Source organism: Anabrus simplex, chromosome 2 (assembly GCF_040414725.1).
Source record: "Anabrus simplex isolate iqAnaSimp1 chromosome 2, ASM4041472v1, whole genome shotgun sequence".
NCBI lineage: Eukaryota > Metazoa > Arthropoda > Insecta > Orthoptera > Tettigoniidae > Anabrus > Anabrus simplex.
In genome coordinates, this window is record NC_090266.1 from 827,785,065 (window position 1) to 827,812,096 (window position 27,032).

Here is a 27,032-nt window from a genome sequence, read left to right on the forward strand (position 1 = left end):
AGTAAAATTAATCGTATACAACGTAGCACACCAATGGTGGACTCGTTAAAGAGTAGCTATAATCTTGAAAGTAGGGAGAGTTCCAGCAAACCAGAGATGGATAGAGCAGATTATGGCACAATTGGAGTTAGAAATCTGGAATGAAAGAAAAGGGAGGAAAAGTGAAGTTATGTTATAACGGGGAAAAAAAGAAAAAAAATGAAACAGGAGGCTTACCCTTGGGACTAGTGTGGGGTGTTCGCTAGCGTTGGCTGCGTGAAGCAAACTGGCGAGTAACCTTATTGCTGCTTCTAGTGTTGTATGTATGTATGTATACGTAGAGGCGGGGAGTGAGTCATGTGAGGAGGAGGGGTGACCGATTCCTTGGGCGGGTCGGGTATTCGTGGAGGGGGTGTCGTATGAGAGGGCAGTAGAGTAGTAGTAGTTGTATTATTAACAGTTGTATAATTAAAGATTCTCGTAAAGTCATTATTATTTATATTGAAAAGAGAGTAGTTCTGGAATTTTCTCTATTATTGGACTTTTAATTTCTGAAGTATCATTTAAATTTTGATTTCCGTTAAAATGCTGGTCTAGGAATATGTAAATGTTCTCAAACTCTGTCGTAAGTTTACTTTTATTGACGTATTTCAAGATTTGAAGGTCATTTTCAATTGTAGTAAAACTGTGGCCAGTCTCTTCCATATGGGTGCTCATGGCGGAATACTTTTTATGTTTCGAAGCGTTGTCGTGTTCAAGGTATCTGGTCAAAAAGCTACGTCCAGTCTGTCCGATATAGGAGAACCCACAATGGGTGCATTTAAGCCTATAGATACCAGAGTTCGAGAATTTGTGATTAATGTTAACTATTTTGAATTGAAGAATATATTACGGTTCGTGTATCGGGTTCTATAAGCGATATTAATATCGTATTTCTTTAGAGGGTTAGTAACTTGAAATAGGCCTGGATTCGCGTAGGTGAAGGGAGCATATATATATATATATATATTTTTTTTTTAGGCTTGTCCGGAATCAATTTCGTTGCGGTTTTTAATTTTATCTTGTTAATGATTTTGTTAATCATTAAGGGATTATAGCCGTTAATTCTGGCCAAATCCTTAATATAGTTTAGTTCTTTTTTGTGATTTTCAGTTGTCAGCGGGATTTTTAATGCTCTATAGACAAGACTAAAAAATGCAGCCTGTTTATGAGATTGCGGATGTAAGGAATCGTTTCTTATAGTGATGGGGGCACAAGAAGGCTTTCTAAATATTTGAAAAATGAACTTATTATTCTCTCTTGAAACGTTTAAATCCAAAACGTTTAGAGAACCATTGATCTCGTCTTCCTTAGTGAATTTGACATCACTATCAAGCTCATTAAGGGATGTTAGCACACTGTGACTATCGTTTTTCTGTGTATCTATAATGGCAAAAGACCATTAATATTATTGATTATTTTGTTATTTTCCAAATCATCCAGAAAGATATTAGCTAGAATGCCCGAGATCGGGTCACCCATTGCTAGGCCCTTTTGATGATATATTCTATTATTGAAGGTGAAATAGTTATTAAGTACAAATTCTAACAGACTGATGAAATTATCTATTTCGCATTTGCTAAGGTTACTGTGTTTTAAAAGGTTTGATTTAATAATCTTGACAGTTTTGCTTACCGGAATATTGGAATACATATTGGTAATATCATAGGATACCATTATATGATTATGCTCAAGATTGAATTTCGATAATTTTTCACAAAATTCAACGTAATTTATTATATAGGCTGTATTATTGAATTTAAAGTGTTTACTGAGAAAATTATGCAAAAATTTTGAAACTTTGTAAGAAGGGCTGTTCATGCAGTTGATAATAGGGCGTATAGGTACGTCTTTTTTTATGAATTTTTGGCAAAGCTTTTGCAGTTGGAAGTTTTGGGTTCATTATTATAAGTTTCTGATATTCGTGTTCTTGTAATAAGAACGGCAGATTCTTCAATAGGTTCTTCAAACTTCGTTGGATTTTGGGGGTGGGATCTTTATTAATAATAGTAAAACTGCTATTAGCGAAGAAATCTTCGTTTTTTTAAATGTAATCATCTTTATGTAGTAATACTATGGTGGGACCTTTATCAGCTTTAGCGACGATGATATTATTATTAATTTTATTTCTTACATCATGTATTTGTTTGGTAAGGGTCAGATTCGAGGTAGTTTTCAGTTCCTTCGCCAGAAAAGGGAGCTTTTTCTTTATTTCATATTTAATGTCTTTATGCACTTCTACGGGGAGTTTTTGAATGTTAGATTCAATTTCCGCGACTGTAGTAATCAGATCGTCGGTTTTTTTCGGGTTAGGCCAATTAAATTTCAAGCCTTTATCAAGGAGGGATAGTTCATTATCTGAAAAGTCGGTATTAGATAAGTTCACCGTTGTAGGAAAATGATTTAAGTCGGTGGAAGGGGGGTTAGTTTTACTGTTGACACTACTCTGTTTATTCTTAGTGTTTTGCAATTGTATCAGTTTATTGTCTAAAGTTGTCTGTTTCTTCTTCACTATGTCATGTACCTTTTCATTGACAAACCTGGAGTATGAACTCCATTCTAATGGGGACATACTAGAGGATATTTCAAGATGCGTCTTATAAAGCTGTAGGTTTAGGAACGATTTCTTTTTGTAATGCGCCTTGATTTCGTTTTTTAACCAAAATTCATTAACTTTCTTTTGAGTTTTATGTGAATCAGAAGTCGAAAAGTTTTTTCTTTGAAGGTGTTTTAGAAATTTGGGAATTAGTCCATGCTTCATACATTCTTTTAAAAACTGAATATCTCTAGATATTTTGCTGACATTGACTTTGAGATTAAGATATCTATTCCTTTTTGTAGCCTGGTAGGCAGCTAAGTTACATGTAATTAATCTCATAATAGAACCGTATTGAGGACAATATATAAAAATTATAATATCCTTTTATTAACAACCACCTCCTCAATACAATACATTACTCATTGAATTATAAAATAATCATGAGGTGTCTTAAATAATGGAACATGTTTCATTTGACATAGCGAACATCATCAGCCGTTAATTTACAAAGATTAGGTCAGGGCCCTCAGCTGAAATGATAAAAAATGTTAAAAGAGTGATAATGCTGTAATAAAAAGTAAAATGATAACATTAGACTTGAAATTATAACAATATGTACAGATTAACAGCAAGTATTTGTAGTGGAATACATTGAATGATGGTAGTCAGTAAAGTTAAAACAATCATGAGGGTGTTAAAGTAAAAAAACAGATATAGTGGACCTTAAAATGTATGTCAATGCGTGAAGCTGCCTACCAGGCTACAAAAAGGAATAGATATCTTAATCTCAAAGTCAAGGTCAGCAAAATATCTAGAGATATTCAGTTTTTAAAAGAATGTATGAAGCATGGACTAATTCCCAAATTTCTAAAACACCTTCAAAGAAAAAACTTTTCGACTTCTGATTCACGTAAAACTCAAAAGAAAGTGAATGAATTTTGGTAAAAAAACGAAATCAAGGCGCATTACAAAAAGTAATCGTTCCTAAACCTACAGCTTTATAAGACGCATCTTGAAATATCCTCTAGTATGTCCCCATTAGAATAGAGTTCATACTCCAGGTTTGTCAATGAAAAGGTACATGACATAGTGAAGAAGAAACAGACAACTTTAGACAATAAACTGATACAATTGCAAAACACTAAGAATAAACAGAGTAGTATCAACAGTAAAACTAACCTCCCTTCCACAGACTTAAATCATTTTCCTACAACGGTGAACTTATCTAATACCGACTTTTCAGATAATGAACTATCCCTCCTTGATAAAGGCCTGAAATTTAATTGGCCTAACCCGAAAAAAACCGACGATCTGATTACTACAGTTGCGGAAATTGAATCTAACATTCAAAAACTCCCCGTAGAAGTGCATAAAGACATTAAATATGAAATAAAGAAAAAGCTCCCTTTTCTGGCGAAGGAACTGAAAACTACCTCGAATCTGACCCTCAGCAAACAAATACATGATGTAAGAAATAAAATTAATAATAATAATAATATCATCGTCACTAAAGCTGATAAAGGTCCCACCGTAGTACTACTACATAAAGATGATTACATAAAAAAAAAACGAAGATTTCTTCGCTAATAGCAGTTTTACTATTATTAATAAAGATCCCACCCCCAAAATCCAACGAAGTTTGAAGAACCTATTGAAGAATCTACCGTTCTTATTACAAGAACACGAATATCAGAAACTTATAATAATGAACCCAAAACTTCCAACTGCAAAAGCTTTGCCAAAAATCCATAAAAAAGACGTACCTATACGCCCTATTATCAACTGCATGAACAGCCCTTCTTACAAAGTTTCAAAAATTTTGCATAATTTTCTCAGTAAACACTTTAAATTCAATAATACAGCCTATATAATAAATTACGTTGAATTTTGTGGAAAAATTATCGAAATTCAATCTTGAGCATAATCATATAATGGTATCCTATGATATTACCAATATGTATTCCAATATTCCGGTAAGCAAAACTGTCAAGATTATTAAATCAAACCTTTTAAAACACAGTAACCTTAGCAAATGCGAAATAGATAATTTCAACAGTCTGTTAGAATTTGTACTTAATAATAACTATTTCACCTTCAATAATAGAATATATCATCAAAAGGGCCTAGCAATGGGTGACCCGATCTCGGGCATTCTAGCTAATATCTTTATGGATGATTTGGAGAATAACAAAATAATCAATAATATTAATGGTCTTCGATTATGGTTAAGGTATGTTGATGACACTTTTGCCATTATAGATACACAGAAAAACGATAGTGTGCTAACATCCCTTAATGAGCTTGATAGTGATGTCAAATTCACTAAGGAAGACGAGATCAATGGTTCTCTAAACTTTTTTGATTTAAACGTTTCAAGAGAGAATAATAAGTTCATTTTTCAAATATTTAGAAAGCCTTCTTGTGCCCCCATCACTATAAGAAACGATTCCTTACAGGCTGCATTTTTTAGTCTTGTCTATAGAGCATTAAAAATCCCGCTGACAACTGAAAATCGCAAAAAAAAAAAAAAAAACTAAACTATATTAAGGATTTGGCCAGAATTAACGGCTATAATCCCTTAATGATTAATAAAATCATTAACAAGATAAAATTAAAAACCGCAACGAAATTGATTCCGGACAAGCCTAAAAAACGAAATATGCTCCCTTGACCTACACGAATCCAGGCCTATTTCAAGTTACTAACCCTCTAAAGAAATACGATATTAATATCGCTTATAGAACCCGATACACGAACCGCAATATATTCTTCAATTCATATATAGTTAACATTAATCACAATAAATTCTCGAACTCTGGTATCTATAGGCTTAAATGCACCCATTGTGGATTCTCCTATATCGGACAGACTGGACGTAGCTTTTTGACCAGATACCTTGAACACTACAACGCTTCGAAACATAAAAAGTATAATACAGATGTTGATTCCCAAAGGGAATTTAAAATATTTGTCCCGAATGTGTAAATTTATAATACCAATATAATGGTCCGTTATTGGACATTATAAATTTTCCAGCGAACTCATTCTTGGTTGCCTGCGTTTCGCCCTCGTGTGCTAAGTTAGGCTCATCAGTTGGGACTTAGCACACCACCCACGACGCAAGGCTAGTGCATACCGTGGAGGCCACTGCATAGGCTACTTGAAGCCACCAGCAGTGCCAATGCACTATGAGAGCTATGTCTCATTTCCAAAATTTGATGCCTGCCTGGCCATCAGATAATACAGATGTTGATTCCCAAAGAGAATTTAAAATATTTGTCCCGAATGAGTAAATTTATAATACCAATATAATGGTCCGTTATTGGACATTATAAATTTTCCAGCGAATTCATTCTTGGTTGCCTGCGTATTTTAAATTCCCTTTGGGAATCAACATCTGTATTATCTGATGGCCAGGCAGGCATCAAATTTTGGAAATGAGACATAGCTCTCATAGTGCATTGGCACTGCTGGTGGCTTCAAGTAGCCTATGCAGTGGCCTCCACGGTATGCACTAGCCTTGCGTCTTGGGTGGTGTGCTAAGTCCCAACTGATGAGCCTAACTTAGCACACGAGGGCGAAACGCAGGCAACCAAGAATGAGTTCGCTGGAAAATTTATAATGTCCAATAACGGACCATTATATTGGTAACATAAAAAGTATTCTGTCATGAGCACCCATATGGAAGAGACTGGCCACAGTTTTACTACAATTGAAAATGACCTTCAAATCTTGAAATACGTCAATAAAAGTAAACTTACGACAGAGTTTGAGAACATTTACATATTCCTAGACCAGCATTTTAACGGAAATCAAAATTTAGATGATACTTCAGAAATTAAAAGTCCAATAATAGAGAAAATTCCAGAACTACTCTCTTTTCAATATAAATAATAATGACTTTACGAGAATCTTTAATTATACAACTGTTAATAATACAACAACTACTACTCTACTGCCCTCTCATACGACACCCCCTCCACGAATACCCGACCCGCCCAAGGAATCGGTCACCCCTCCTCCTCACATGACTCACTCCCCGCCTCTACGTATACATACATACAACACTAGAAGCAGCAATAAGGTTACTCGCCAGTTTGCTTCACGCAGCCAACGCTAGCGAACACCCCACACTAGTCCCAAGGGTAAGCCTCCTTTTTCATTTTTTTTCTTTTTTTCCCCGTTATAACATAACTTCACTTTTCCTCCCTTTTCTTTCATTCCAGATTTCTAACTCCAATTGTGCCATAATCTGCTCCATCCATCTCTGGTTTGCTGGAACTCTCCCTACTTTCAAGATTATAGCTACTCTTTAACGAGTCCACCATTGGTGTCCTACATTGTATACGATTAATTTTACTGCTAGCGTGTAAATACGGACTAGTTCAACTTGTATTTCCTTCTGGCATTGTGTTTGGCTCTCCTACAGAATTCCTAACTACTGGAGTTCACGTCATATCAACCTTAGTTTCGTCGCCATGCGCCTTTTAACTGGTTCAGTTTGACTCGTACTATTCAATAAACTCTATTTCAACTTTTGTTTTTGCTCAATTTAAAGAACTCCATCGTCAATAATTAATCCACGCTTCACGCATTGACATATATTTTAAGGTCCACTATATCTATTTTTTTACTTTAACAACCTCATGATTGTTTTAACTTTACAGACTACCATCGTTCAATGTATTCCACTACAAATACTTGCTGTTAATCTGTACATATTGTTACAATTTCAAGTCTAATGTTATCATTTTACTTTTTATTACGGCATTATCACTCTTTTAACATTTTTTATCATTTCAGCTCAGGGCCCTGACCTAATCTATGTAAATTAACGGCTGATGATGTTCGCTATGTCGAACGAAACATGTTCCATTATTTAAAACACCTCATGATTATTTTATAATTCAAAGAGTAATTTATTGTATTGAGTAGGTGGTTGTGAATAAAAGGATTTTATAATTTTAATACAATGCATTGTTGTCGGGTGAGTTCATGGCCTGCAGCATATCCTTTGGAATGGAGACTGGCTTCTTCTAACCTCTGACAGTTATCTCACTGACGTTCACCCTTCAAATTTGCAGCAGTCTATTGTGGATTTCAATAGCAGTCACTTGGTGATCACGGAGAACTTATAGCTCTAAGAACTTATCATCCCTAACTGATGTAGCTTTTCTCAGACCTGATTCCGTCCTCCAAAAGTAATGTCCAGGTTCCTTGTGCAAGCAGTAGTTATCAATACTCATTCGACATAATATATGCTACAACCATTTTCCACCAGGACAACAGCTAGTGCAGTATTGTCATCAAGACTGAACAGAATGTCTTGAGAACTGATTTTAAAACTGATAGATACTGTACATTTAGATATACATTTGATCCAAATAAAAATGTCCCTCATAGGATGAAGAACAGAACTGGATGGATAAAGTGCATAATCAACTATAAAAGCACTTTCTAGACTAAGCGAGAGGCAGACTATGGGAGAGATACAATAGTGGAGATAAAGAGAGCCCCCCCAAAAAAACAAAAAAAAAAAACAAAAAAAACCAAAACCCCCACCTTTAATTATTTTCATACAAAAAATAAACAACGAACAACCTTTCACATCAGGAAAAATAAGACGAAATGTTAAAGTTGCATTATATAGAGAATTTAAAATAATTTCTTTAATATTTACAATGTACTGCAATTTTTGTGCTGCTCAGCGTATGCAAAACATTTTACTGAATTTCACATAAAACACAGTCATGGTTTACAAAATCTGTTGCTTTTTCTGAAAACGGAGCAATAGTGTAAGCAAAAAATATTCAGTCTTTAATAAGTTCATGATGTGATACTACAGCAAACAAAACAATGCATCTTTTCTCGTTCATTTGTGAGGGATCCTAGTGGTTGCCAGATGATGGTATGATTTTCTCTGTCTTTTCATATAATTCCACATTTGGTCACAGTCAAAATTCTTCATATTGAAGAATCTGTGTCTCAAATGCAAGAAATTGTGAGGCACTCCTCAGAGACCTTCATTTTAAAAATGAAGTTATTGTCAACCAATGTTGTTTATTATATTTATTTTTTTTGTTTCCGTTAGGGTCTACTATGTACCACGTTAAACCTCATTCATTTCTAGTTGCTCTTTTGATCAGCCCAGTATTTTTGATCATTTCAGAATGGGCTTCATTACGTTCTTGTGACCAGGTATTGCCAGTCCCTTTCCTATTTGTGTGATCTTGGTTGATTATTTGATCTCGGAATCTCAATTTTGTTGGTCATCCTATAATCATTTATAAATACATACTGCATTCTACAGCATGTACTTCTCCTCTATGCCCTCCTTAACTCCTTTAAGCGAATTCAGTTATCTTCCTGCTCTCCGTGTATTCCAAAATTCTCTTAGCTGTTCTCTCTGGTGGCATTCTTTCGATTTGACCATAGAAACGAAGTCTTCTCTTTTTAAATGATGGTATGACTGTATAATTCCACATTTTGTCACAGTCAGAAGTCTTGTGCCACTTTCCCAGGCCCCAGTATTTTCTCTTTTTTTCCTCAATGTTTTCTAGTAAGCCCTTTCTGTTCAATGAAATTCATTCGATCACATACAAACTTTCTGGCTGTCTCATAGTGTTTTAATATCCGAGATTTGCAGTAATTGAGATTGATTTTTTTGTTTTACTGTACACATTGTGAATTATTATTATTGTTATTATTATTATTATAATTATTAGATGCGAAAAAGACAGAAAATTGATCATGCAAAGCTAACTCAGAAGTTGTGCAATTCCTTCTTTGCCAGGCAGCCTTCAATTTTTCTCTCATCATGGTTCTTTGTTCTTCTGGCCACTTGGCTCCTGTCTTCTTTTTGTGGTTTCTCTCTGACTCTTCTTCCCACTTGATGATTTTCGTTCTGTAGCAGGTTCGGTCTGCAATGTTGGCCACTTTGATTCCTGCTTTTTCCAGGTCTTGGCAGATTTCCGATGTCTACGTATTTGTTTTGATGTTTTCTGTTGCCTCTAGTAAGATTCTTGTCCGTCTGTTTTCTGGAAGGGGCTTGATGTGTCTGTAAAATTTCAGGCGCCTTTTTCTGATGTCGGCCGCAAGGATTGAGAGCTCCTCGGTTTTTGTATGAGACTCTGCAGTCGGTATCCTTCATCAGTCAGTTCTGGGCCGAGAATTTTTCTGATGATTTTACGTTCCTCTTTCAGGATGTCGTCGAGTACTGTTTTTCTGTGGAGATCCAGTGTTTCACTCACGTATAATATTTCAAGTTTGATCACAGTGTTGTAATTTTGAATTTTGGTGAAGGCAGAGGCATTTTTTTGTAAATGTTTTGCGTTCGGCTGAGGGCTCTCTTCATTTTTTAGATGTGGACCTCGAGGGCCTTTGTTCTTTTCCTGTTGGTACTACAATTTCTCCAAGATATCGGAACTCTGTTACTTTTTCGACTGTTAGTGTTCAAATTCTGGAGGCTGCAGTGGTTGCACAGGACCTTGATTTTTGAGGAGGAGATTTTTAGACCGAATTTTTCCGAGCATTTCTTGAAGGTTTAGATTTGATTGATTGCCTGTTAGTTTGTTGTGAAGATCGCGAGATCTGCAAAAGCGAGACAGGAGATTTTTACATGTTTTCTTGTCATACTTAATGGTTGCCAATTTCCTTGAGCTTTTACAGCTTGTTCCTATTCTCTCATGATTTTGTCCAGGGCTATGTTAAAGAGTAGTAGGGTTAAGTCCATCTCCCTGTCGGATACCAGTTTTTATCTGGAAATTTCAAGATATTTTTCCCCAGAATTTTACTTGGGAGGTTGTGGTGGTGAGAGTTAATCTGATGATTTTTTTTAGTCTTGTTGTCCAGTCCATATTCACTCAGTGTTTGGAAGAGGGATTGCCGGTCAATGGAGTCTTATACTTTCTGCAAGTCCACGATGGTACAGATTGTGGGTTGTTTTCTGGTGTGTCGTAGTTTCAAGATGGTTTTCACATCGAGTATCTGTTCTGCACAGGATCTGTGGGGCCTGAAGCCGGCTTGGTATTTGTCTATGACTGGTTCTAGTTGTTCCTGTGCTTTTTGGAGGAGGGCTGCGGAGAGGATTTTGTATGCGACTTGAACCAGGGAAATTCCCCTGCAATTGTTCACATCTGTTTGGTGACCTTTCTGGTAGTTTTTCGGTTGTCCAAATTTCTTGTATGATTTGTGTGAGTTCTTGGAGTGAATTCTTTCCTAGATGTTTAAGAAGCTCTGCTACGATGCAGTCGTCTCCGCATGCCTTGTTGTTTTTCAGTCGTGTGCGTCTGTGTATTATTAATTATATTATTGACTTTGTTTACATTGGATGGCTCAGGCACAGAAGCCTGCAATCATGCCCACCATATTATACACATTACACTATACAACTACACATTCTCAATGTTCTTAATTGCCGGGCTGAGTGGCTCGGACGGTTAAGGCGTTGGCCTTCTAACCCCAACTTGGCAGGTTCGATCCTGGCTCAGTCCGGTGGTATTTGAAGGTGCTCAAATATGACAGCCTCGTGTCGGTAGATTTACTGGCACGTAAAATAACTCCTGCGGGACTAAATTCCGACACCTCGGCGTCTCCGAAGACCGTAAAAAGTAGTTAATGGGACGTAAAGCAAATAACATTAAATTATTATTTAACATTCTTAATTTAGTATATAATTACAGTAAGTAAATTTAACTGAAACAAAAGCTAAAATATATATACATTCTTCATGAAAAATACATTTCTGATTACAACATATTAAATTATGTATCTACTAATTTCTGAAATCTACGTGCCATTTATAGCATCTCTTAATAAATACTTTTCTAATAGGTATGTCTAAAATTGCATCTGGGAAGGAATTTCAGTATTGTATAGCTGAAGGTAAGAACGACTTACTGTAAATTGCCATGCAGTAAATTGAGAAACTCAGCAGGGAAGAGGTTTCTGATATAGTAGATATGCTATTCGAGGAGGACAAGAGTTCATCATCTTATGAATTAACTTAACCACAACAGTTGTTCGAGATAGGCTGAAATATAGCATCACTTAGGCATATTTGGAATAAAACAGAAGACACAAGCATTATAATTTCACTGAAATTTACGCAAAGTGTGCTCTTTACGCTTTCATATATAGTGACCACAGTTGAAGCTGAGCATTACTGAAATTTGTATAAGTAATTTCCTCACATTTAACAGAAGAAGATTTTGTAACCTGAGAGAATGCAAGGAAAAGGACACACTTGACAAATTTTCCTGATGTAGACTGTCCATGTTAAATGTTTATCAAAAAGGTACCTAGGTTTGTTCCAGTTTCATTTATTGCTATTGGTATTGCATGAAAGAAGATTGGAGGCTTTTAACATTGTTCAATTTGGAGTGATTACTTCTGGATCCTTAAACGATTGCTGGTGATTTCAATGGGTTGTTTTTTGTTCAGCCTATGTTTTTCAGGTCATCATTTACTTTACTGAAATACAGACTGTTGTCTTCCAGACTTGTATGTATAATTGAATCGAGCAGTCAAGAAAGGAACCAAGTCAGAAATTGTTACTTTTCAAGAGAGAGAGAGAACCTTTGTACTTTGACAGGATTTGATGAATAAATCTCATTTTGATATTATGTGTCTGGCCAATTAAATCGGCTATGGTAATAGAGTAAACCATACAGCCAGTGTCTCCACGCCAAGTGTTGGGCGGCAGTAAATTGCCTGACCCACTACAAGGACCAACGGCTAAGGGTGGAGGAGTCCTTATGGAAGGGAAATGGGCTCTCAGTGGAGGAAATGCTACTGAAACCCCATATCAACTGTAGCGTCAGTACTCCAGAGGAGCGGCTACAAAAGGCGTCTGTTCTCTATGTTAGGAGCGGCCTACAAGTCTTGGCTGGCAGTAGCTCTAAAATGCGTTTAGGAGTGGACAACCCAACGTAATAAAAGCCTATATGATAAGTGTACTGAAGCATTAGGAATATGCTTGGGCGTTCCCCACAAGCAACGTGCAGTTCATGCGATGCTGGGAGATATGCGAGAAATTGGCGACCATCAACCAAATACATCAAGATAGCGATCATCAATGTAGTGACACTAACAGGTAAAGTGGAAGAAGTTGTAGATTTTATGGTTGACAAAGATATAGATAACATTGCTGGGAATCAGTGAGACCAAATGGAAAGGAAAAGGTGAGAGGAAACTAAGGATACACCTTATACTATAGTGAAGGAAGAGAAGCCAAAAATGGTGTAGGTTTCATTATTGTTAAAGACCTACAGGAATACCTAGAATTACTGGAAAACATGAATGACAGGTTGATTAAGGTCAGACTGAGACTTGAAACTGGTGTTACAGATAATTCAAAGGGTATGCTCTACAAACAGGAAATACTGATACAGATCTAGAGGAATACCTTAAATATCTGGAAGGCCTATATGTAGGACAAACAAATTGTGGTCATAGAAGACTTGAATGCCAAAGTAGGTCAGGAAAGGAAAGGAGATGGAGAGATTATAGGACAATTTGGATATGGGAAGAGAAACAAAGCAGGAGATATTTCGGTAGACTTTTGTGGAAGAAAAGAGCTGATCATTGGAAACGCATGGTTTCAAAAGAAAAACAGTCAGAAGATAACAAGACATAACTGGAATAATAAAATCAAAACTCTGATTACGTTTTGGTCGAGAAAGCTAACAGGAAAATGTTGGTAGATGTAACAGCCCTCCCAAGTGAATCTTTTGAAGGAGATCACAGAGTTGTGATAGCCGAGTTAAAGATGGGAAAGATACAAAGGATGACAGATTAGGCAGAGAAAGCTAAGGGTGCGGAAATTGCAGGACAAGGAAATAAATGAAGAGTTCCAGACACACATTAAAACAAGTATACATAAGGAAGACATTGGAAGGGTCGAAGAAGATGGGCATACTTTAAAACAGTCATGGTGGAGTCTGCAGAAAAAACCTGTGGAAGAGTATCAGGAAGGAAGGAAGATTAAGAAACACCCTGGTGGAATGACAGGGTAAAAGATACAGTTAAACAGAAGAAACAAACTCGGAATAGATGGCTGAGAAACAGAATGGAATGCAAAACAGAATATAGGAACTGCAAGAAGGAGTGCTCCAAGGTGGTTCAAGAAGAGAAAAAGAAATGCTGGCAAAAATTCACTGAATCTCTGCAAGAAGAAACAACTGGAAGCAAAAACATCTTATTCCAGTAGGTAAAAAAGCAGAAAAACCCAGGTGAAGGTGCTAACTTCATTAAAAATGAACAGGAGGAAGTGATGACACAGAAGCAGGATATACTGCAGAGGTGGGGAAAATATTCTGAACAGCTTTACAACGTGCAAAATACCTTGGTACAAGGAGAAACCAAAGAACCAGATTTAGTGCAGATGGAAGATAAAGAAAACGAGGTGTCAATGGCGGAGAATGAGTGGGTCAGTAAAAGAATGAAACGAGGCAACGCACCTGGAATTAATGAGGTCACCATAGAAATGATAATAGCAGCAGGAATAGTTGGTCTACAGTGGTTGTATAGACTCTTCAGAGTGATATGGAGAGAAAAGACTGTTCCAAAAGAGTGGACGAAAGGGGTTTATATATCAATTTTCAAGAAAGGGAACAGGAAGCAATGTGAAAATTACAGAGGAGTGACACTGATACCTCATACAGCTAAGATCATTGAAAGAATCTTTGATAAATGAATGAGAGACAGAGTGGAATTTTTTATTTTCTTTTGCTAGTTGCTTTACGTCACACCGACACAGATAGGTCTTATGGCGACAATGGGATAGGAAAGGCCTAGGAGTTAGAAGGAAGCGGCCGTGGCCTTAATTAAAGTAATTAAAGGTACAGCCCCAGCATTTGCCTGGTGTGAATATGGGAAACAACGGAAAACCATCTTCAGGACTGCCGACAGTGGGATTCAAACCCATTATCTCCCGGATGCAAGCTCACAGCCGTTTGCCCCTGACTCGCCAACTCGCCCGGTGGAGGGAAAATTGGCAGAACACCAGTATGGATTCAGAAGAGGCAGGTCCACATTTGACAATATTTACATTGCCTCAAATGGTGGAAAGGTATTGGGAATATGGAAAGGACATGGTAGGAACGTTTCAAGATATTGAAAAGGCATATGACAGTGTCCCTAGGAATTTGGTATAGAAAACTTTGACAGAGGCACAGATTGGGAATGAAACAATGCAGATGGTAAACAGCATACCTGCCAACTTTTAGAAACCAAAAATAGGAAGATTTTTTAACTCTTGGATTTCATCATATATATTCCACCACGGTCTAGGTGGAAAAAGGTCAGGATAAATTGACCATTACATTTAAAATATTAAACTAAGAAAACATAAAAATGGTTACAGGAAAATTTACCTAATCATTCTCACGAAACATACATTTCTCTCCATAAAATTAATCATTAATATCTTTATGTCACACTGACACACGGAACAAAATGCATAATACCGTATTTACTTGCGTAATTAATGCATTTTTGAGGAAAAATGCAGACAAAACTTTGGATGCATAAATTACTGAAGGAATTCAGATATTTACAAATTATTTACAATTCATTTACATTGAAAAGATACATCAAATATAATATAAACACAATTGGTTACTGAGTAATGTTAATATAAGTAACCATGCCTTGTATAAATCTTATTACAATGAGGGTTCAGTTAACAAGTGTGATGGTGTTGTATTAATGGTAAAAAATGGTTTGGAGCACGAAATGGAAATTATTGAGTATGATGACTTTAAATTTCTCAGAGTAGTAATTAACTATGACAACAAGAAAGTAGCTATTACAGGAGTATATCGGTCACATGAATATCACAAACAGCGGTTTCTCAGTGAGTTAGATCATTATATCCAAGATAGATGCCATGTTGAAACCAAACTGATAATAGGGGACACAAATATAGACCTTTTAAATGAACACGACTGTGACGAATATCTCAACATGGTACAAGAAAGTAATTTTCAGTCCTTAATAAACAATCCTACTTGAGTATCTGGTACAAGTAAATCCTGTATTGATCATGCTTTGATTAAAAGTAGGTTGAGAAATGACGACATTCTGTCTATCATCTCTCAAAGTAAAATTTCAGATCATTATCCTATAATAGTAAGTCTCAACATTCAAAATGCCTCGGTCCCTAATAATATACCAAATTTTCGACGTAAATGTTTTAAAATCGATCATTTTGAGCTAAAAAATCATTTAAGTAAAATAAATTGGGGAGACATCTTAAACAGCAGTGATTTAGATATCAAACTTGATAAATTCGTGAATACAATTAAAAGCTGCATGAGCCTGTCCACTGTTAAATTGAAATCAAACGAAGTCAAAAGAACAGAATGGATTTCTTACGGTTTGGTAAAATCTATTCACACAAGATACCGACTTTATGAACAATATTTAAAAAATAAGGATAACTTGGAAATTAAAGAACAGTACAAGAAATATAGGAACAAACTAAATGATCTAATTATGAAAACGAAAACTGAGTACTATAGGAATCTGATCAATCGCAATTCAAATAACCGGGGTAAGGTCTGGGGCATAGTCAATGAAATAACACAAAGGTCAGTTAGAAAAGAAGAGATCAAGGAAATCAGATATAAAGGGGAAATCTGGAAAGATGACATTAATATTTCTAATAAATTTAACAATTATTTCATTAACGAAACCACTGAGAAAGCAAAGCATCACAGACAGATTTCCGACTCCACATTAAATATTGCTCGCAACCCTCATACTTGCTTCCTTGCACCGGTAACAGAATACGATCTGAAGAGATGTTTGAGTGAAGTACATGAAAACAAAGCTGTAGGAATAGACAATATTTCGGCTCGAATTATTAAAGAAAATATAGAGTCATTAAAGGAACCGTTGCTGAATATTATCAACGATTCCTTCACCTTAGGTTACTTTCCAAAACAGCTTAAAACAACAATAGTAAAACCTCTTCATAAGTCTGGAAATATTTATAACATTAGAAATTACAGACCCATTTCGATAACTACAACAATATCAAAAATATTCGAGAAATGCTTAAAGAACAATATTGATCAATTTTTAGAAAAACACCAAATACTTTCGCCCAGACAGTTTGGATTCATTAAAAATCTCGGAACGACTGATGCCATATCCGCCTTAACAAAGAGAATATACGAAAATCTTAATTCTTCTCTGCTCTCCACAGGGATATTTCTCGACCTTGAAAAGGCATTCGATAGTGTGTCACACCGCTTGCTCCTCCAGAAATTGGAAAAATACGGCTTTAGGGGTAATGTGCTGGATTTGCTTGAGAGTTACTTGACAGATCGAGTACAGTATGTCAAAATTAATCAACATCTAAGCACACCGATGAGGATAATAAAGGGTGTCCCACAAGGCACAGTATTAGGTCCTTTATTGTTTATTCTATTTAGTAACGATCTAGAGAAAACAATAGCAAATGCCGAACATACGCACATCGTAACATATGCAGATGATACAGTCATTTTTGTTGAGGGTAATAGCTGGAATCTCGTCAGACAGAGAGCAACTCCAGCACTGCTTAAAGTTAAAGCATGGTTAGATAATAATGAATTATTTCTAAACGTTACAAAGACAAAATTTATGAATTTTTCTGTAACAGATACACGAAACGATTTTAATGAATTAATTGTACACAACATCAACTGTAAATTTAATTGTAACTGCTACAGAATTTATAAACTAAGTAATATTAAGTATTTGGGATTTTAATTGATTCGAACATGAAATGGAAAAGTCACATTACCGATTTAAGAAAGAAAATCAGAAGAACTATTTATATATTTCATAAATTAAAATACATATCCAGTATGAAATTATTAAGAGAGGTTTATTACGCCTTAGTTCAGTCTATTCTTAGCTACGGAATTTTGGCATGGGGAGGAGCCTACAAAAATGTAATCAATAAAATACAGGTTGTTCAAAACCTTATATTACGAATAATATACCAGAAAGGAAGATTATACCCAAGTAGTCAATTATATGCTGAAGCAAATATATTTAATGTAAGACAGCTCTATGCCCTTGAAATATACAAATATATTAACAAAAACAAAAATATAATTGAGAACATTAAACATGAATATTCAACACGCAGTAAGATGAACCACCGTTGTATGTTATACAAACCCAAACTTAGCATAACAAAGCGCAATTTCTTGTACTTCATTCCAAAATTCTTTAATGTCCTTCCCGGTTCTTCACAAACTACTTCATTAGGTCAGAAAATGAGTCTGAAGTGTCTTAAATCCTTTGTCAGGGATAATAAAACTGTTATGGAAGAAATAACTAAATGAGAATATCACGTCACCATATCCAATTTCTATTCAATGCTCCACCATGTGCTGTTGATCATATCCGTAATTCACTCATACCCGTACTCGTACTTCAGGCATCATTTTAAAATATATTTCTCTCTATATAATTAATATTCTAAATTACCACACACAAGGTTTCACCTTATGTGGTATTTTACTGATATCTACTCGACTCTGTTGAGGTTATACAATAATAAAGTTTTATTATGAATCCACCTGTTCAATACATTATAATGCTGTTACATTTAAAATAACTTTATAATGTATATTATAATGTATATTATAATGTATTGAACAGGTGGATTCATAATAAAACTTTATTATTGTATATCAACAGATTTCAATACGGATTAAAACATGAGATTAGTCACTTGCATCTGTTGAGGTTGGTGTGATTTTGTATAATAATAATAATAATAATAATAATAATAATAATAATAATAATAATAATAATAATAATAATAATATTAATAATAATAATAATAATTTAATGTGTGCAAGAGATAGTTGCAAGTTCAATTTATTTTAAGTATTAATATGTTAATAATAATACTACTACTTCTGTAATATATGTGGTTTAGTTACAAGATAATATTTCTCAAGCAAGAATGTTATTAGAAGAGTTATGTATATATAAAACAGAGTCCTGTAAATATGTAAACGACATGATGAATGAATAAATACTACTACTACTACTAAGTCAGACAATTGGGAATGAAGTACCGACACTGGAAAATATTCTCCCCATTACGAGCTGACAATACGACCTGAAGTGAAATAAACATGAACTAATAAAAGTACAATTAATCATACATCATAACGACATACCGGCAAAAAAAAAAAAAAAAAAAGAAAACTGTCCAACATGAGAAGGGCTGGGCATCGAAGGAGGAACCCTGCTACATTACCCCAAACTGTTCGCATCCAATCTTGTACGAGTGATGTGTCCATCCACCCTTTTTCTTGAATACAAACGTGGATCACTCGCGGAAATTTCGCTTCTGGCATTGTTTTTCGTTTTAGAACAATGTAAGTTGCAAGCTTTTGGCCATCAGATGTTACAACAAGAATTGCAGTACATCGTTGTTTTTTGCTTCCGGTAGCGCGTACAGTAACACTGTATGTTCCTTTCTTATCGATTGTTCAACTTTGTGGCGTATGGAAACTGATTGGCATCTGACCTGCGGTTCCTATAAGAGAGATCAAATATTCCTTCACTTTATGCTTCTTAATCACAAAACGGTGAAAATGGCTGAAATCATTCATCATTTTTCGGCACAATGCTATTCTTCGTCGAAAAGAAAGTCCATTTCCCTTCATAAAATTAATCAAGCCTCTTCTAATCTTCAAATCTGAGACACTGATTCCATGTGCAGCAGCCATTTCTCATTCTTTAAAATACAGCATTTCGTGAGAAACGGCTTAAACAGCGTTGCATAACAAAATCATATATTTAAGCAGATCCTCCTCTACTTGCGGAAACTTGCCACTTTTTGGTCCGCGAAGTGCTTTGCTAGACTTGTTGGCAGCTTGAAGTGCATTTCTGTTACCGCGGTAGCGCACGTTTCATGTGGACACTGAATACCTGTTGTCGGCTGCCCTATTCCACTATGTTTCGGCGTAACTGATCACCGTGAGTTTGTATGATGCAGTATTACTCGAATACTGTGGACTGACTAACAATTTTGAGATCAGATAATGTCCCGTATTCGAAACACTCATAAAACTAGTGCAGTGGGATTTCCTGCCGTCTAATAACAGCACGTTGCCCTGTATTTGGAATGCCCCGCTTTCGTAATAGGAAGCCTGCTATTTGAGTAGTTGACATCTTTATTTCGAAACACATTCGGAGCTGCGAGATGGATGTTCGAAGTTGTGGGTGCGTCAAATACGTCAACATTTCTTTTTCTCCACTTTGGACCCAAAAATATTGGGATGTGTAAATTATGCAAGGGCATTAATTACGCGAGAAAATACTGTAGTTTCCTTTATCAAATGGTAAAATTAACAGAAATTTATAGGTAACTCTGAACACTTTGAGATAATGTTTGTTGTATTTTTCAGCCATAATGAGAAAAGAAAATGCCTGAAACTGTCACTGACACAACCCCCTTAAAAACATTCAACTCATTAAAATTATGCACTTAAATATGCAAAACTACCACATACAAAACAATTCAATATTTCCCATACATTAACATACGACTTTGACAGAGGGGGAAAGCACAGAAATGCAAGAAAAAACACGTGGCCTACAACTCCGATGAAACTATACACAGAAACAATGTTAACAGTACGCAAGCAACACAATAATAAACTCATTCTTTCATCCCGATTAAGTGAGTCGTCAGCGCGCACTAGCCTCTCTTGCTTGTGGAATGACTGGCCGCCCCGAATCCCCAACTGTATAAAGTGCATACGCTGCTGTGGTGGGTGGGAAACACGCTGCACAGAGGCGACTGACAAAACACGAAATAAAGCATCAAACAAATACGCTTGAAAATGAGGTTTCGTAAATTACACAAGCACATAAGAATTTATCCTTTATCCCAGGGGAAGAGGATTTGCCATACTAGAGGTTATATTGGTCAAAAATAGGAAGAGGTAAAAATAAATCTCAACGTTTACGGGTAAATTGGAACGGTTGGCATGTATGTAATAGCATCGTATCAAAATTGCGAAAGCTGTGTTATAACCAAAGTGGGTCAAACTGAATGGTTCAGAGTTGAGACAGGCTTAAGACAGGAGTGTATCGTCTCCCTTACTCTTCATTATCAGCATGGATAGAATTCTACACAATATCAAGGAGATGATGGGCGAACAAATAAAGTCTATGCTCTTTGCTGATGACACTGTAGTTTGGGGAGATAATGAAGAGGAAGTACAGACAGAAGCTGATTTATGGAATAAGGAGACAAGAAATTTTGGAATGAAGATTAGTACTGCAAAAAGCAAGACTTTGAACATGACAAGAGGTAACAGAAAATCCAAGGGAGTGATAGAAATAGGAAATGAACCTCCTTTAGTAGTGAAAATTTTTTAATATTTGGGCAGCTTGATGTCACAAGATGGAAATTTGGATGGAGAAATTGGTTTAAGAATACAGCAGTCTCCAAGTTTCTACCAGTGTGCGAGAGACATTGTATGGAACAAAGATGTGCCAATGAAATGCAAGAAGGTTTTATACTCGCCCTATTATAAACCTATACTGACCTATGCTTCAGCAGCCTGGACGCTGACTAAGTGGATTCCAAAGATATAAGCAGCTGAAATGAGGTTCTTGAGGAGCATACAGGGAAAGACAAGACAATACGAAATGAGGAAATAAGGAGAAGCATGGGAGTGTGTAAACTTCAAGAAGAGATTGATATAGCAAAGCTAAAATGGTTTGGACATATGATGAGAATGCCAGGAGAGAGAATACCAAAGACAAAGTTCATGGATACAGAGACTGCAAAGAGGCCTAGGGGCGGCCTAGAATGAGATGGAGATCTGTTGTGGACTGTATTGCAAATAGAGAAATCAATAGCAGTAAAATACTAGAAGAGGAATGGTGGAAAGATGGAGTAAGGTGGAGGGATTTGGTAAAGTACCCTACCCAGAGAGAATCAGGAAAATGGAATGGATGAAGAAGAGAAGAATGACATTATGCTTACTGTGGTAGATATAAAACAGCAGTAAAAAAAACACCATCCAGAGTAATTTATACATGTTTTGACTTAATTAAACATTTTAGACTTAGTTCCATTCTCCAATAAAGCCTTAACATTTTTGGAGAATCAGAAGAAATATTGCATACCAACTATACCAATCCTTGATATTATCCCCACTATGGCAAACTAGCGAAAGTGACGAACTAAGGAACTTGTAGTTCTAAAATTTTAATCTACATTTTATTATTTATATAATGTCTACGCTCTGACAAATTTGTTCTGTATGGCTAACACACAAAACCAATCATAAAATATAAAAATTGATTTAACACTAATAATCACAACTTCTTCAAGCTCTCCTATCGTTTTGACAATTTGCACATTCGTTAGTTAGCCAGAGGGGGCACGATATACTGTATATGTTAAACATAGCATAATGCATTACATAAGAATTCTTTACTGTTTATCAAATATACACAAATCAAAAACAAGTAGCATATTACACTCGAGCACTAACTAACTGCAATGTTACACCCGAGACCACTAAAATGAAGAGTAAGGATATTTGTAACAGTTCGCAAATGCAAGCTTTTTTTTGCTATTTGCTTTACGTCGCACCGACACAGATAGGTCTTATGGCGACGATAGGATAGGAAAGGCCTAGGAGTTGGAAGGAAGCGGCCGTGGCCTTAATTAAAGTACAGCCCCAGCATTTGCCTGGTGTGAAAAGTGGGAAACCACGGAAAACCATTTTCAGGGCTGCCGACAGTGGGGTTCGAACCCACTATCTCCCGATTACTGGATACTGGCCGCACTTAAGCGAGACTGCAGCTATCAAGCTCGGTAAATGCAAGTGTAAACTGTCCTACAGAACGATTACCTCACTGTTCAATAAAAGAATGTTAATGGTCTGACATATAAGATCATTAACCTTTCAAGCAGTAATGACTGAATAAATCATCTTAGCCGTATGGCTTCCTAAGTGGCCATGACGGAATATTCCGTCATCAAATTGCAAATGCCTTTCAGAGGTGGGCATGACTTATTCCGTCGTAGGATCCGAGATCGCTTTCCTATGTGCTTGTATGTTAGTTTCGAGCTTTGCCCTACAGAATCACTCTCCTAAAACCACATGACCAGGCGAAATGCTTTCGTTCCATGCTTGCAGCGCTACCACACAGTTGTGGATTTCTGAGGACTGCTTTTACGGAAGTGGAAGAAATGCTTCAAGATTGATGAATATGAATGAAGTATTGTAAAACAGAGAATAAGTATAGTGATGGTAATACCTAAGACAATTTCTTTTTACCTGTAAGTAAATATGTTTTTTGAAGAGGAGTTAGTAATGTAATGGCCTGACTGAACTTTACTACAGAGGATTCCTTGGAACTGTAATCATTTTTGTAAGTTAATAATGAGTGTATATTTTTAAAATCTGATAAAATACTTGACTACACACAAGTATGTTACTGTTGGTTTCCCGTTACTTTCTTCTTTCCTTGCCCTTGGCACTGTAATCATTTTGATAGCTTGATAGTGAGACTTTGCTTTTTAAACTTGATGAAAATACCTGACCAATTAAAAGTATCTTGCCGTAACTTCCCGTTGCTTTCCTCAGCAAGCAAGATGCCTTGCCCTTCATATTATGATCATTTTTGTCAGCTTGATACATATTCTGTACTTTTTGAATCTGATAAAAATACTATACTACACAAAGAGTATCTCACTATGTGTTACTTCCTAGTACCTTATGGAAAATGTGCCACTGTGTTAGTAGCTTCTGAAAAGAAATGTACCACTTGAAAGGTTAACCAAACGAAAATTAATTGGCTGTGAAATAATGTCAGAATAAAAATGTTATAACATCCTCATTTGTAATGTATTTCAACAGTTTCCTTGCCTCTGGATTGCTGCCATTCGTTGCAAGGAGACGGTGTAAAATTACCTTACCCAAGATAAAAAAGTATGTTAGTCAATACTGTTTATGAAAGGAAGTGCTAGAAGAACTCCTGGTTTAACTCCAATGTATCTGTATTCTTTAAAAAAAGGAGTAAATGTAACCTTCCAGCACGAGTACTACTATTTGTTGATGTTTCACGGGATACACAACTAACGCATGCATTGTTAAGTGCCAAAGAAAGGAAAGTCACTGACTTACTGCAGTTCATCAGAATATGGATGATGGATGAATTCAGGTTGTTGAGAACAAGTTTTGCCAATGAAATTCTTTTAAAAATTGCATTTATGCCCCAATGATTATTTTTACAGTTTTAGAAGACTCAAAGTGCCAGAATTTTGTCCCACAAAAGTTTTTAATTCCAGTAAATCTAGCGACTTAAGGCTGGCGTACTTTAACACCTTCAAAAACAATCGGACTGGGCTGGGATTGAAACCACCAACCTGGGATCCAAACGCCAGCACTCCACTGTAAGCCATTCAGCCTGACAAGAAAACCGAAGTCACTACTAACCATCTGCCTCGTTAAGGATATCCTAATGTTTACTGCAGGATGTAATTAATACACAGGGCACTAGGAAAGTTTTGCAATATGCAAAAGTGGTTGGCTGGACACCCCTGTTATGGTGAGGGATGATAGGTGTGAAATGAGGTCTAGAAGACAGCAAGGCGGGACCTTCACACCAGTTGTTACCAAGCAGTGGGATTGAAAGCAAGTTAAGATGTCAGTGTGGTCTAAAGGTGAATATCGCGCAATTATCCGCTACAATTTTGCTCAAGGATTAACTGCTGACCAGTGCCTGGAGGAAATGACTCCTGTGCTGGGGAAAGACTGTCCACATCGGACAACAATTTTCCGCTGGTACAAAGAGTTCCAGAGAGGAATTTTTGGGGTTGAAGACGATCCTCGTTCTGGGCAACCATCTGAATCACTGACTGAAGAAAACATCGAAGCTGCGAGGAAAATGTTGCAGCAAGAGAGGCGGTTGACATATCGGCAGGTAGAAGAGTCCCTCCACATCCCTGCACCAGCTATTCATTCAATTCTACACGACCATCTCCATGTTAGAAAGATTTGGGTGCCCCGTTCATTTTCAGAGGAACAAAGGGCACATTGAGTGAAATGGTGCCAAGAAATACTAAAACAGTTTGAAAATGGGACATCGCATAACGTCAATAGCATCGTTACAGGTGACTAAACTTGGCTTTATTATTAAGATGTCCCAACAAAATCCCAGAACAAGGTGTGGGTGTTTGAAGATGAGGCTACTCCTGTGACTGCGCAAAAGTCAAAGTCAGTTAAGACTTTTTTTTTGCTACTGTGCTTTACGTCGCACCGACACAGATAGGTCTTATGGCGATGGGATAGGAAAGGCCTAGGAATGGGAAGGAAGCGGCCGTGGCCTTAAGGTACAAGGAAAACCATCTTCAGGGCTGCCGACAGTGGGATTCGAACCCACTATCTTCCGGATGCAAGCTCACAGCTGTGTGCTAACTGCATGGCCAACTCGCCCGGTCAGTGAAGAAAAGGATGATTGCAGTATTCTTCTCTAAACGGGGCATCCTGAATTGGGTTGTGCTAGAAACACAAAGGACAGTTACTTCGAAATGGTACAGTGAGACTTGTCTGCCTCAGGTCATCGAGGCTCTCAAGCAGCTCCGTCCAAGGTCACGGCTCAACACTTGGCTCTTGCATCATGACAATGCTCCAGCACATTGTGCTAATGTAACAATGGATTTTCTTGCCAGATCAGGGTTGACTGTGCTTGATCACCCTCCATACAGTCCTGATCTTGCCCCATGTGACTTCGCACTCTTCCCAGAAGTGAAGCTGAAAGGGCGGCGTTTTGCATCCGACAAGGAGCTTCTGGCAGCATGGGATCAAGAGTGTGAAAATGTAACCGAAGAAAAGTGGCAGAGTTGATTCAGTGACTGGTTTCGGCATATGGAGATGTGTATTGAGTGTGGTGGAAATTATTTTGAAAAGTCTGAAGCATTCACTCATATTGCAAAACTTTCCTAGTGCCCTTTGTAGTGCTCGAAGTATCGAAGTATACTGGTCAGAATCTTGAAAGAGGCACTATTAAATATCTTAAATTTCAAGTGATTAACAATATTCTGTATAGAAGTCAGTAATGTCATCACACTCCCATCATGCCCCCTATATTCAACTAGTTAATAATAGGATATCCTGAACAAGAAAATTTAAGGGAGCATGACAATATTTCACATGTGACTACCAGAAATTTCTGAACAAGAAATGAAAAGAAAGCACTATTCATTACATCAAGCAGTAAATATTAAACTAAAGTGTATGTGGAAACACGAATGTGTACCAGAAGATGAAAAAAAGGTATAATACCAGTGTTTAAGGAAGGGGACAAGAAAGTTTATGGTAACTATAGAGGAATCACACTTTTATCACAGGTACTTGAAATACTGGAAAGGATATAAGAAAGCAGAATGAGAAGAAAGATTGAAAGACAGTTGCAAGAGGAAGAATATGGCTTCAGGAGTGGAAGATCTACAGTGGACCCACTCTTTAGCACGAGACAGCTGAAGGAAAAGTACTGGGAATATGGAAAGGATCTTGTCAAGACTTTCATAGAAATAGAAAAGGCATATGATAAGTGTCCCCAGAGAGAGGGTTTGGGAAACGATGGTTAAAGAGAGATTTGGAAGAGAATTGTTAAAAATCGGACAAGCAATTTACCGTACAACTGTGTTAGCGGGGTACTGACCCCAGTTGGAAAGACAGAATGGTTTAGGAATAAGACTGGACTAAGATAGGGGAGTGTGCTATCACCTCTTTTGTTTATTATGGTCATGGATGAAATTGTAAAGGAAACAAAGAAAGCCTATGGAGATAAAGAGATGAAGATACCGCGATTTGCATAGGATGTGATCTGGGGAAAGAACAGCAAAGAACTCCAACAACAACTAGATGTACTGAATGAAAAAATTGAGAAGTATGGCATGAAAATCGGTACAGATAAAAGCAAGACTATGGTGATGTTGAGAGAGGAAAGGCAAGGAAAGGGCACTGTGAAAATTGGAAGTCCAAGTCTAGAAATTGTAGATTGCTTTAAATAACTAGGAAGTGAATTAATGCAAAATGTTCAGGTGGACATGGAGATTAGCAGGAGGGTACAGCAGAGCAATGCATTATACCGAAGTGTAAGAAAACTTGCTAGGAGTCAAGAAGTACCAAGGAAAAGCAGAGAGATAATGTACAAAACATACTATGTACCCATACTGACTTATGCAGCTGGGACTTGGACTTAGACTAGCAGGCAAGAGAGTAGAATTCAAGCCAGTGAGATGAAATTCCTCGTAAGTATGATAGGAAAGACAAGGAAAGAGAGTGAAAAATGAAGATGTTAGGAAGTTGGGATAGGAAAGCTAAATGAGAGAATTGAAAAGAATAAACTAAGGTGGTATGGACATGTGAAGAGGACAGAGGAGAATAGAATTCCAAGACAGATGCTGGAGGCAAAGTAC

General features: G+C 36.7%; 1 protein-coding gene across 2 annotated transcripts in view; it reads right to left on the reverse strand.

The window, feature by feature from the left end:
• LOC136864489 (transmembrane protein 120 homolog) overlaps nucleotides 1-27,032 on the reverse strand; it is a 182,452-nt gene that overhangs the window by 36,937 nt on the left and 118,483 nt on the right. The window lies entirely within an intron of this gene.